The 14,156-nt window shown below is 39.9% G+C and overlaps 1 long non-coding RNA gene across 2 annotated transcripts; it reads left to right on the top strand.

Moving 5' to 3' along the window:
• The first annotated feature begins 10,967 nt into the window (after window positions 1-10,967).
• LOC146663301 (uncharacterized) lies at window positions 10,968-13,897 on the top strand. 2 transcript variants are annotated; one of them, XR_014913016.1, is made up of 6 exons: window positions 10,968-11,008; window positions 11,130-11,261; window positions 11,683-11,746; window positions 12,105-12,257; window positions 12,629-12,714; window positions 13,318-13,897. It is a non-coding gene; the product is annotated as an uncharacterized LOC146663301 (long non-coding RNA). The 2 variants fall into 2 exon arrangements; XR_014913015.1 differs by lacking the exon at window positions 10,968-11,008 and having other exon boundaries at window positions 11,023-11,261.
• Window positions 13,898-14,156: the final 259 nt, after the last annotated feature.

The following is a 14,156-nucleotide window of genomic DNA, read 5'->3' as shown; positions in this document are numbered from 1 at the left end:
GTTACTGAAAACAAAAATGTGAGCAAAGAGACCCACAAGCAAAACCTGAAAGCGGCCGCAGTAAAGGCCTGGTGGAGAATCTGAGGGAGGAGAAAAAGCATTTAGCGATGCACATGGCTCCAAGACTTCAGGCAAAGGAGACAGCATTCAAGACAATCTTTATATTTAACCCTTTATTAGTTTATCCAATTAATTTTGAGGCTCTGAAATTGAGGTACATTGTATACAAATGTCTAATTTCTAAACATTAATCCACAATTTCGGTTAAACCCCTCGAAATAAAGTCTACACTTCAATCATGTGCTGATTGTTGATTGAAACTCCACTGTGGTGGTGTACAGAGGCAAAACTACAAAAATCGCATCTCTATCCAACAAATTATGAACCTAACTATATTTAATAGTTTCTCTTCTCAGAGCAGTAGTTGGAATTTTAATAAAGAGAAACACTACACAGTTCAGGCATTTTAAAAATGCTATATTTGTGTTTGTTTCAATCAAAGAAACATGTCATGCTTTCCTCTTAGGCTATAATGATATTCTTCATATGAGTTCAGCAAGAAAATGTTTGTTTTATAGATATTCTATGTTGATAGATGCAGTTCACTGGCCATCAGCACTTTCAAAAAATCAGTATTGGCCTTACCCTTCAAAAACTCAGTTAAACCCCTGGTTTATCTATACATCTGTGTGCATGAGAGAGCCTGTACCTGGGGAGAAAACACTGCAGAGAACCTTTGACAAATAAAAGGTGGGAGACAAAGGGGAAAGCTAAAAGGAGAGAAAGCATCACAGGGGCCATGATGGAGGGAAAAACATCAATACCGTGTGCATTTAGAGGAAGTGAGTGAGAAAGAGCAAGAAAGACAGAGCCATGGGAGAGAGGCAGGGAGCTCCGCTGAGAGAGAGAAGGAGGCTTGAAAATCAAGAGAGGAAGTCTAAATGAGATTATCTGAAAGAAGTCGAAGACAATGAGAGAAGCATTCAGAGAAATAGACAAAGGGAAGAGTGGAAGGCTTTCTATGACTTGAGCTGCAGGAAAAATCAAGCCTTGTCCATGAAGTGCATTCTGCTCAAGCCGATCTTCAGCTTTGCTTTTAGCACAGACATAAAGACTTCTAGTCTCCATTAATGTGCAAACAGTAATTGACATCTTACCTGCATACGTGCATGAAGTAGCCACGGTGATAGGATGAAAGACCGCACAATGAAACAGACTTGTGGCAAGAAAAAAACAAAAAAAACAAAGAAAAAAACCCCCACATATCCCTGGAACTCTGCTAATGTGCAAAAGCATAAACAAAACAGTTCATATAAAAAATCTCACAAGATAAGACTTATTTATTTGGTATTATGTCATTAGCAACAAACTGCCAATTTGTGAGTCCATCTTTCAGCATTTTCTCTTCCCTGCCTTTATGCTTTTTCTAGTTTTTGACCACAAATTTAGCTTTTTGCATGTTTGCACAAAGTAAACTATAGCAAGAATATGTCAGACCAAACAGCAGCTGTTAGTGTCAAATGTTTGTTTGTTTATGGTCTTTTTGTTAGATTTGTTGACCATAAGAACAACATAATATTCAAACGAACCTATTATCTAAAACAAAAACAGCTCTTGAGCATATATGTTGGTTAGTTCTACATCGACTGTCTGAAGCAAACTAATCACACTCCAGATAGAATTTTTAAACACATCAAATATCTAAACACATATCAAGTTTCTGGTCTAAAAGTATGTACCGTATTCCGTCTTCATGTCTAGTTATTACATCCCACTATACCCTTAAAATAAACGTGATAATGTGTCTAAACCATATGAGCTACCAGTCTGTCTTATGTCTTTTAGGTCAGTTAAAATCTGTTAAAAAAAGTTTCTGTTTGCCTGAGGTCACATAAATATAAAAAGGTGATTACACAGAAATAAACTTAAGGACCTGCACGGCTATATACATTAAATCAGCTGATTTGTCGACCGTGCTGAACAGATTTACATTAAAATTACCCAAACAGAAGGAAACAAACCTATAAACTTTCTCTAACAGCACTGTGATATAGAGAGACAGTCTCTGAAGCTTAACATAACCTGCTTTGCTTTTCTATTACACAGTTGCAAATTCTCAAAGGATGAACAACTTAAAAGGACTGATGCTGATCCAGCAGAAGTAAAGATCTTGTTCTTCTTAGTCTTTAATTTTTTTTATTCTTATATCTTTTTTGTTAGTAAAACCTTCTGCATTCATTTCCCACAAATCAACCACCAACGGTTTGGTCAGACACTCAGTGTTTGCTAAGCTACTAGTGACTAACGTAATGTAACAAATGGTGACCTTTAACCAGGTCAACATGGACAACGATACATCCTAATCCTGTAAAAAGATGAATGTAATGAGTAACTCACAGATATTCTTTTTCGTCCCATGGCCATCCAGTAAGTTACAAACTAAATTTGTGTTTTTCAAGGGTTGTTTTAAGCATGTGCGTTTGTGCGTGTGTGTGTGTGTGCGTATATGCAAAGGTTTTTGGTGGGGTCACGTCAACAGACAGTCAGCGATATAATTGCACCTCATTAGTCGTACAGATTGGCGCCTTTCACTCCCCTTCCATTTTCCTCAGTTTGGACGACCCCATAGGATGGCTGCCACTCAGAAGAAAGCCATTAACCAATCACAGCGTGGCATTTGTCACTAAGGGAAAAATAATGATAATTGTAATCCTTAGGATCTCCCAGATAACTAATTTATTTCATTTAAAAGCCAAATTACAGTGCTCAAATGCAGCGGAGGCCACAGTGGCACTCAAAGCGCAGCGTCGGAGAGGGATGAGCGACGTGTCGTGTCTTCATTAACTGTGCGAGAGGGAACCAAAGACTCTGCACGCAATTAATGCAACATCACAGTGCTAACGCTTATCACTCGCCCCCACAGAAATACACACACACACACACACACATTGTGAGTGACATAGACACAACAACGCACTGCTCATTACTCCTGTGCAGGTCTGGCCTCCATGGTCTAGGTGATGTGATGGGGGCTCTGGGAGCAGCTACCCAGTTGTCTGACACACACACACATACCTATACCCACAGACATGCACACACACATTCGTGCACACGCTCACAGGCACATAGTCTGCTATAAGGGATCAGGATGAGGGAAACCTCTGATTTGCCGCCTTTTATCTCAGGCGCAGAAACGTGCACACGCACACACACACTCTGTCTCTCCCGCTGTCTTTCACACACAAACACACGCACACACTCATGCACAGTGGAGTCATATCTTGATTAGGCAGCTTAGGTGGTCCCAGGGAAATACACTCATCTCTGTCTCTCTGCCTCCCCCTCTCTGGCATGTTGTTATCTCCAGGGTCCAAATGTTTGGAGATATCTTCACACACACCTGATGGCAAACAACCTCAGTTGTCTCCCCAGCCTGTCCTTCTTCTAACAGGCTTCTGCAGCCTTGACCGGACCCACAGCCTGTTTTACAAAGGGTTGTCCCCAACACCTATTTAGCCCAGTTTGTCAAAAAGGAACAGACAGAAAGGTAAATGCAAAGGTTTGAGGTTTACACTTGCAAAATCCTGCTCTGGAAAATTGGATTCCTCAGAAACTGAGGAATTGAATTTACATTTTGTTAAAATGAAACTGTGTTTGCACCCAACACTCTTTGCAATAGTTTGGTTTCTGGGGGGGGGATATACCCATCAAAGATGTCAGTTGTTAATTTTTTGGGTTTGTTGAGAAAAGAGATTCAACTCATACATGTTCCATGATTGTGTAATCAGTTAACTTGTTTGTGCAAAGGACTGCAAAAGAAAAGATTTGTTTTATATGAAATGTCTCTTTATAGGCTACCAAGCAGTTAGTTTTACTGCATGGCCACCATATAAATATCTGCAAAGGCTATCTGGTAAGTTGTCCCACCCCCAAAACCAACACCGAAGTATAGAGAATCTTTAAACTGTCACAGCTATGCAATGATTTCTTTTCTTTCCCTATCACTACAACTGCTTTACACCCCTTTGACTTATCAAAAACAACAATAGAAATTGTGTGTTCACAGTGTGAATACATCCATTACAGCCTTAGAGAGATAAACGCCCTCAGAAACTAGAAGAGGAGTTCCTTGTCTGTTACACAGATAGTAAACCGAGTTATAAATCAACTCATCTACACGCTATGCAAAACACAGAAAACACGTTCATTGGACAACTAAGGTGTGTTTCAGATAACATGATGATGGAGGGAGACATGGAGAAGTCTCTGCATGACTGATGTGTGTCAACTCTTGTTGCACCTCATTTTTAAATGAAATAATCACTCATTGGAAACTAAGACTTGCCAAATAGTCATCCTCTGGTATCAGAGTCATACACTTTGCCTCTCATACACCTCTCGCTTTCAACTTAACTAGTCACAGTCAGTAACCCATTTCTGGTGTATTTTAATGTAACAGGTAGCCCGTCAGCACCTGGATGATCATTTAGCGTCAATCACGTGGCCTAAAACCAGAGATAAACTTTTTCCTGACTTTCATTTTGACTTTGTCTTTTCTGATGCTGTTTGGTTAAAGCAGTGTGGTCAGATTTAGGGAACAAAAATAAGCACCAACCTTAGAGAAATGATCACACACAGGCATTTTTACAAGTTAAACACAAGTTAGGATTAGAGTAATTACACTGTTAACATTAGTAGAAAATTGTCATTGGTTGAGCAAGTCACAAATCAATTCATAATAAAAGTATTAATAATAATTAGTACTTCAGCTGGAACAAATCAGATGAAGACCAGTGATTTTTCCAGCATTTTGATGATCCTGTCCAGTTTGTTCCTGTCTCAGTTAGGTTGCCATACCAGACTGAGGTTTTGAAGATAATTTAATTAATCATCATAATCTAACCATCTGTAGTGGTCAGTATCTATCAAAAGTGGTCAAAGGAAGGAACAGTGGTGAACCACCGACAGGTCATGGGCAGTCAAGGCTCACTGATTCGTGTGGGGAGCGAAGGTCAGCTCCCACAGACAGTGGGAACAGACAAAGTGAGTCTTGTTCAGATTGCTGAAAAAGTAAATGCTGGTTCTGATAGAAAAGTGTCAGAATACACAGTGCATACCAGTTTGTTGCATTTGGGGCTGCATAGCCACAGACCAGTCGGGGTGCTATGCTAACCCTTGTCTGCCTTCAAAAGCACCAACAATGGACACGTGACAATCAGAACCGGACCACAGAGTTATGGAGGGGAGTGGCCTAGTGTGATCAATCACATTTTCTTTTACATCACACGGATGGACAGGTGCACTTGCGATGCTTAATTGGGGAACACCTGGTAAGCATCGGCTTTGATTGACGTTCTGTACGGCAACCTTGAGTCCATGTGGATATTATTTTGACACGTGCCACCTACCTAAGCATTGTTGTAGACCATGTACACCCTTTCATGGAAACGGTATTCCCTGATGGCTGTGTCAAAAATGCTTTAGGAATGGTTTGGTGCACAACAACAAGTTAGAGGTGTTGACTTGGCTTCCAAATTCCCCAGATCTCAACCCAGCCGAGCATCAATGGGATACGGGAAAAACATGAAGGCCCCATCTCGCAAAAAGCAGGACTTAAACAATCTGTTGCTAACATCTTGGTGCCAGATACCAGAGGGCATCTTCAGGAGTTCTGACGGTGTCCGTGCTTTGATGAGTCAGTCCTGTTTTGGCAGCAAAAGGGGGATCAACATAATGTTAAGCAGGTGGTTACAATGTTATCCATGACCTGTGTAAGTAATATATTATATATATTATGCAATTTACAGTTTAAATAAACTTCTGCATGTATGCAACAAATTTATGTTGGTGTGTTTAAACTTAGTTTACATTGGACCTCATTGCTAAAAATAGGTTTTCGGGAATTTCGTTATTATGATTACAGTGAATTTATTTATTTATCTACCTTTGTGGCATCCTTGAACAACGTCAGTCAGTGCTGTTTTGTTGAGGTTCAGCTGTCAACGCTCCACTGCATGCATCCTTGTCTACAGTTTTCTGTTAACAAAGTCCAAGATCCTGAGTCATTCCTGTTTGTGTCTGTCTAGTCATGGTGGCTGACATTACTCAACACAAGTATGTGTTAGCCAAATAACTCTAACCCGCTAGCTGACTCATTCAAATTTCTGCAAACAGCTTTGAAAGCAGCTGGGCTGTTCCAAAGGAGCTTCTAAATGGGACAGGACACATCCAGTGTCTAATTCGTTTTTTCGTTCTTTCTGGGGGTTTTTTGTTTATTTGTCAAAGGACATTTATAATGAAATGCAGTCCAGGTAGATGTTTTTAGCATCATTACAGCATGATGCCTTCAGTTACAGACATAATAGTTGGGCAACTCCCCAATAGCTTTGATAGTTTGATCACACACCGTGGGTAGGGTGTTTTCTTCCTGGTTGCAACACTTTTTGAATCAGTACCACTTTTGTCAGTGTTGTTAAAAACTAGTTCGGTTTGTGCATTGCTGTTCTGGTTTCGTATTTCTCTGTAATGTAGCACAGCATGAAACTAGAACTATATGCTAATTTCCAGCTTCAAATTTTTATTCTTGGACTTTGAATAATCGCCAATTCAAAATACTGTAGCAATTATGTTATACTTGACCCTGGTCCAGTCCTTCAGTTCATCCACACGCTGAAACAGGTGTTTTGGCCCCCGCTCCCCCTTTTTATGTTAACTTTTGTTTTGATTGGCTGCTGCTCACAAACAGAAGGTTTAAACAGTATGTGGGCAGGGCATATTGAAGATAACACCTCTCCCTGTCTCATATAGAGCCAAGAGCAAAAGGAAGAAGGTCTAAAGAAGAGCACTCTGCAGCTCAGTTATTGAAGTTTTGTATTTTCTAATTAGCTTTCATTTTTATCGTCTTCTTTTTTTTTTTTACTTTTTTCAGTTAAGTTTAATTTCAGTCAGCTTCCAGAGAAGGTGTATTCATTCCACTTTAACTTTTTATTGTTTTAAAGTTTTTTGTTTTTATTAGTTTCAGTGTTGTTTTTAGTCTTTTGACTAATATTGCAAGAATAGCAATGCAGGATTTAAACAAATTACATAGTTATCACAATCAAAACCCAACACTCTTTGAAAAAACTAAATCTCAGTAAACATGTCCATCAAAGCCACATCAGGCAGGTTATAAGAGATGTCTAAAGCCTCTAAATGTTTTGCTTATTTTAGTTCATTTTCCAAGTGCATAGATTTTTTTCAGGTGTTTTTAACTTGAACCTAAAAACTGGAACCTAAAACACCTTCTAATGTCCCAGCAAACTCTATATTTAATGATCAAATCAATTTCATAAATGTGCTACTCAGCTAGGAAAATCCTTTGTCTGGAGCTGTTCTAATAATGACAGAGAAATAAAAGCTAAATAGATATATTTACCCATAAGCCAGTATTATTAGCCTGCTGGTTTTTTGCATCATGCACTGAAATGACACCATCTGCTAGAAGTGGAAATTCCCCAGTTTATCACTGGCTTACTATCTTACTACTATTATTATTTTTTAAACGCACTCCTGCAACACATCATTAACCAACTACAGAACAGGATGACACAGGAAAGATATATTTGGGGAACATTCAGGCTGTATGGGAGTTGGCATACAAGGCTTTTAACTTCACAGGACAACAGTGATTAACCTTGAATTTCCAGCCATAATCCTCGCTGTACACAGTAACACATTTGACTTTGTGTGACAGTAAGTAAACCATGCTAGGAACATTCTTTCAATAGACCGCCAGCACTGGTACTGATGAATGATTGACATAAGAAAACACAAACACACGTACACAGTTTCTATCGTTTTCACACACATACACTGATCTGGTTGAGTGGGCCCTGCTCACAACGTAATGACTGTGCTATGTGCTTTTTATTTTTCTTACTCCCGTAAAGTTGACTCACGCTCCGCTTCCTAGCGTGTGTGTCGAAACGCTAACACAGTTCACTCTTCTCATATTCACAATAGCTGATGATGTGGTGTGATCGGTGACTGGAGCCAAAACTGCTGCAGACACATTTCAAAATGAGTTTAAGGAGGAGCTGTTCAATTTTTCATCTGACTGGCCGTTGACAGCCCGAGCATGCTTGTGTAAACACACGGCTGTGCTGAAACCACGCTTGCGTGTGCATGCGCGCGCAAACATTCGCAGGTGCGCAGCTTCGGAGCCAAATGAGTTAACTGATAAACAAAAAACAAAACCACAAAAAAAACTCAGCATGGAGATAATTCACGCTATACCTCATCCTCAATCTTTGTTTAGCTGAAGTCATTTTGCTCACGTGCCCAAACAGCGGCGGGAAAACACACAGAGACAACGCGCGCGCGGATAGGTATATCATGCATTCTGGGCCTACAGTGCCGAGGCGTTCGGTAATTGAAAACAGGGCTGAATAATCGGGGAGAATGACAGCCCTGAAAGATTATGTGAACTCAAACATTAACACAATTAAGTGTGTGAGCACTGGAGTATGTCGCAGCATTAGACACTGTCTTTAATAGTCCCCCAGCACAAAGACGGGGGAATCTGTGCATGTGTGTGTGTGTGTGACAGAGAGAGAGAGTGTATGCATGACAATCCATATCACCGTGGTGCAGTGAAGAAAAACCAGAACCAGAGCAGCGGGCTGTTTTTTTAATGTTGGAAATCAAATAAATATGCTGTTGTTTTATTGTATTATCGGTTTGATGACAAAAACAGAACTCCAGCGCGGCCTCTCCTAAATCCTGTGAAAGGAGAAGCACAGAGATAACAAACAGTCTTATTTTTTCTCCTCTTTTTTATAGCAGTGATCCGGTTGTTAAAGACAGACGCTTTATCAGACAATGAGCAAATGATTCAATTGTCTCCTGGTGATTCCACGCCTTAGCAACAACCACCGGGGCCGGCATGGCGGCGGCCCAGTTCTGATTTATCTAGCGGGCTGCACTCAGGTGCTGTTTTGTTAACAGGATTGCAGCCATTTATAACTGTGTTTCATTACTGTACTAAGAGCCGATAAGATGATCACTCACGCACGCACACACACTCGCACACACAGAGGCGCTAATTCAATCCGCTGACAGGGAGACACGGCAAACAACATCCATTATGGCCTCAGAGCTAATTGGTTATGTAGGGGGAGGGTGTGGTGGGTAGGCGAGAGAAAAGAGCTCACTTACCCAGGAGGAGGCTGGTTAAAGGAAGCCTGGATTTGGTGCGGGGATTTCTACAATGAGGTGGTGCCTTCGGAGAACGTTTCCTGCATTTTTCACCACCTATTGTTTGCAATTATTCAACACACTGATCTCTCACTTTACACCTACAAACAGGACAAGGTCTTTATTTTATTTATTTATTTATTTTAAAGAGTGCGAGATATAACATCCCTTCCTTCCTGCCCGTCTTTCCCTTTCGTACTTTTTCCCTTTTTGCCAATGCAGTGAACACTAAGCCCAAAACAAAGATGGCATCTTAGCCCCAGGTGGCATCAATCAACTGGTGACATTTAATAATTTCTTTTCTCCCGCTAAACCTTCCCTCCCGCCCTCCTAGATCACCTGACTATTACTATTAAAGATAAATCTTCTTCTCTACGATGAAGAAGAACCGGACGCAGATCCTGCTTGATGAATTACTGTCCTTTATGCAAAGACCAGATCTTTTAGGATTCCTGGCTTTGGTTCTATTTATTTACTTCCTCCATCACAGCACATCAGCAGCAGAATGATGGTGGATGAACGGCTGGAAAGGAAGGCAGATCGTCAGACAGATGGAGTTGCGGGGAGAAATAAATAATGTCAGCGAAGGTGTTTCGGGGTGCGAGAAGAGAAAAAGAGGGCATATTATAATAAAGAGGGGGAACAGGGAAGAAAGGGCTTGGAGTGCCCAAGGAAGGGAGACAGATAAACAGATAGAGATGAGTAGAGACAGAGAGAAATGGATGAGCAGATTTAGAGGGCAGGAGATAAGAGAGATAAAAGCATGGAGGAAAGAGGAGGAAGCGGGGGGTGGCTGCTACAGTGTACAGTGTTTACATGCGCCAATATGTTGCTGAACATGTCTGCTTACTTATGTCATTAGCTGGAGCTACAGAGTGCGCACAGACACACACGCACAATAAGAGATGCAGGTATGAAGACGGAGGCACAGGGAAACAGAATGATTGATGATATGATGACAGTACAAAAGTACGGGTTTTAGCAGTTGAGTAACCCTATTCATATTTTGAAAACTTAATGCTGTTTAATGATGAATGAGTGTATGTGTGTGTGAGTGTGTGTGTGATTAACTGCTGAACATGGCTGCACGCTCAGTAAAAAGCACAAATTCGTGGTAGATTGTTTTAAACGTGGCTCTCATCTCACTCTCTTCTCAGGCTGTTCTGGTCAGCAGCCAAACACAGTATAAAGCTGTGCTCCCGTGTACACTGCAGGCCTCAGTTGTTCTAGATAGCATATGACGAAGGTGCATACGAGAACACTGACCAGAAAATAAATTGTCTTAAACCTCCTAGAGCCCATCTGAAGCAAATGTGGGCTAAACTCTGGAGAATGGGGTGGGGGGAGTAAATGCCACTAGTGTCGTGGGAGTCACTTAAATTTAATAAAGAAGTTTTTTTATTAAAGACATTTGTAAAATATATATACAAACATTCATGGGACACTTCATTAGACACCTTCAGCTGCTTGGTAATGCAAATATCAAATCAGCCAATCACATGGCAGCAGCCAACCAAATTTCAAACCGATCATCAGAATGGGGAACAAAGGTGGTTTATATGGCTCTGAATGTGGTACCAGATGTTGGTACCAGGTGAGCTGGTTTGAATATTTCAGAACGCTTTGTAGAATTTAAAAAGAATGAAAATGGCAACAGGAAAGGAAGGTAAAAAGGAAGGTCTGATGAGTCTCTATTTCTGCTGTGCCGTTTGGACGGTCGGGTCAGAATTTGATGTACACTGAAAAAAAGGGACTGGCCATCTCTTGGATTTATGTAAGCATCTTGCATGTATTTAACACAATTGCCTCATGTTTTAAAGTTAAATGTAACTATATAGTGTAAAAACTACATGATATGCAGAAAGGGTGTATTAAATTGTTCATATCATGTTCAGGTGAAGTAAGTCAATAAGATAGCAACGTTAAATCTCGTGAAACCACGCGTGATTTCATCTCGCGGGCTTTGGATCGTGGTTTAAAAAAGGCATCCATCTCAGTCAAGTCGAGCAGCCAACTCTACGTTTTTGGTATGTCTTGATTTTTTGAATTAATATTTACCATATTTCAGCCAAATGTAGTTAAACGTCTAGAGTGTCGCCATGTAACATGCTAAAAAAGAGCCGTTAGCTTATTTGCTGTTTTATCTGTTGTCAAAGAATTGGCGCTTTTTCATTTGAATTTGTCTTTGGCACAAGAGCCGTAATATCACATTAAACCTAATTATGAGGCACTCATAACATAATTTGGTTTTCTGTGTGAATAGATTTGCCAACTGACTCTTCAGTTACATTGTGTATTTACTGCACCGTGGTGTTAGTGAGATTTTGGACATTGAACAGCTTTAGCTAATATCATCAGCGGCATTATGCTAGCTTACATCCCTACCCCTCCTGCCCTCACCTGCTGTCCTTTTGTTTTTGTTTTTGTTTTTTTTTGCTGCACATTGAGAGATGACCTCTATTCTGCATTTCACCAGGAGTCAGCTGATGGATTGTGGGTTCAAGGTGTTATGGTAAGAAAGTATATTCTATTTTCGTTTCTGTAACTTAATTATAATAGGTTTTTTATAATTATTAGGTGCATGCATACTCACCCTATTAATACAACTGAGAAATCCAAAATCTGCCATAGGTTTAACTTATACCTGTATGTATTGCCAGAAAGGTGATTACTGGACTCGCATTAATGCACACTTGAACTGAAATGAGGTTGTAACTTGTGGGTTGTTGGGTTGCAAATCAGAAACAAACATCTTTGGATTTTTTTTAATCCCATAAGATCTGGAAACACAGTTTTTATTCAACAAAACATTACTGATTAACCAAGCACAGTGCCTGCTGTTATTTCAAAATAATTTTATGTCATTTCAGATAAAATGCAGCATTCCAGTGCATCCCAACCATGCCTTTACAGTCAAGGTTTCTGACGGAGCTGAGTTTCTCTCTGACAGTCTGCTGAAAGTGTTTGCAAAGTGATCGGGGGAACAGGGCACAAAGCTAAAGGATGTAGCTGCCATTATGACAGTAAGAACTTTAAAATTCTTTAACTACAAAGTGTATATGTATTGCATTAGGTCAGTAAAAGATTTTTATGCTACATCCATTGAAACAGTCAACTATTACCTGTGAGTAATGATTCCACTAAAAGGATGCCATAATTTTCGTCATGCATTTACTGGCCCACTGAGAAAAAATTATCTTTTTTTAAAAATAAATGTTCTGGAAACTATATATCCATAAAGTTGATGTCAAACAGGAACTTTTGATATTGCTTTGTAGATGCTGGTGTTGCATGTTGACTGGTTTAAAAAGTCAAGAGTTTTTGTCTGGGATCATTTTCTTCTGTGCTACTGAAAAGTTCACAAATCTTTGTTTTCTTTGTTATAATACTCAAGGATGACATTAATGCTTGAAGTCCCTCATCAAAGTGCTCCGCATCTGTGTGAAAGACAATTGCAACATCTTGGTGCAGGAGTTCATGGTGAGTGTTTTATGAGTAGATTTTGGATTTGCAACATTTAAAAATGCATTTAGTTATCCACTTGATCCTCATTGGACTGGTTAGGACCAGTAGTCCTCTTTAATAATTTGAAGTTCACATGAGGCCTGGTAGTGAACTCGGCCGCCGGCCCTTGAGGCCCCACCCCCACCCCTGTATTAGGGGTCACATCAGTGTGAAAAAAACTTTAAATTTGTCATTCTAATGAACAAAGGAAAATCCCACCAGTATTTACATTAGCTTTTGTTTGAAAAAAAAAAAAAAAGACCAACTGACCAACAGCTAACCAAATTGTGGGGCTGAAAGTCTAAATTCTAACATCTTCTGAGTGACATAACCTGGATTTCTGATGGGCCGGTGTCTTTCTAACAAAAACTAATGTAAAGCATTTGAAATTATTATGTTTTTCACCCTCTCTTAGAAACTCTGTTAGACCATGAATGGCAGCATGGCAGGCCACTCTTTGGCTATAGCTATTTACTATGTTGCTTGCATTGGTTTAAATTACTCTAACATTAGAACTGGTAGATTCAAAAGAGATGAGCTTAAAAAGGAATCTTAAAGAAATGTTTTGTGTTTAACCAGGACTTGCCTGAGGCCACTGCACAGATTGAGAAAACCACAATGAACATCTGTCTCCAGAGATGTGCCAGGCAATGACTTTTCTGATGTTGTTCTTCAAGATCTGGATAACGTGACCTTTGCAGTAGCCATGCTGTTTGGACCTTTTTTATTCCTTCAACATGAGTTACCCATCACAACTCTGCTACACTTTTGAGGTGATTCAAAGGGTGGTAATGGAGTTGGATGCAACTCAGCTCTCAAGAAAAGCTCACAACTAAGACAAAACTGCTCCTGCAACGAAGCTCACTGTTATGCATGTGAGGTGACCAGCTCTAGGTGAGAGGACATTTAAATCTCACACTTGTTCTGCTGCATTTTTGAAGCTCAATTCCAGGAACGGATCGCAGGGTTCATTTTTATATACTCTGCAACTGCCATGAGGACGAGCTGTTTTTTGTTGTTGTTTGTTTTTCCTTTTGCTCTGTACAAGTTCTGTTTGTCTGTTTGGCAGCATTTTTAAATTTCTCTTTGTATTTTTTCTTTCTTTTACTAGTGAAGAGATGTAGCGTGAACAGTTATACAGTCTAAATATCCCATATGGGTCGTGTGAAATGGTATTTTCAGTTTCATTCAGTTGAAGTAAAGAACGTTGAATATTTCTAAGTGTGCTGTTTTGAACCAAGATGTCACAGTATGATCAGTGCTGTATTTTTTGACAGTCACTGTATCAATGTTATTTTTGCGTCTCTTGAATAAAGGTTTTGACCTGCAAGTGCTAATTTCTTTAGTTATTGGGGTAAAATGGGTAGTGTTAATAGGAAGGTGTTTGCCAATTCAGTAACCTAATTTAATGTTAATGG

The sequence above is a fragment of the Rhamphochromis longiceps genome, linkage group LG8 (genome assembly GCF_057381845.1).
Source record: "Rhamphochromis longiceps isolate RC_006_pf linkage group LG8, R_longiceps_female_GT1.1, whole genome shotgun sequence".
Lineage (NCBI taxonomy): Eukaryota > Metazoa > Chordata > Actinopteri > Cichliformes > Cichlidae > Rhamphochromis > Rhamphochromis longiceps.
The sequence above is the reverse complement of the archived record's forward strand: the minus strand, read 5'-3'. Positions and strand labels throughout refer to the sequence as shown.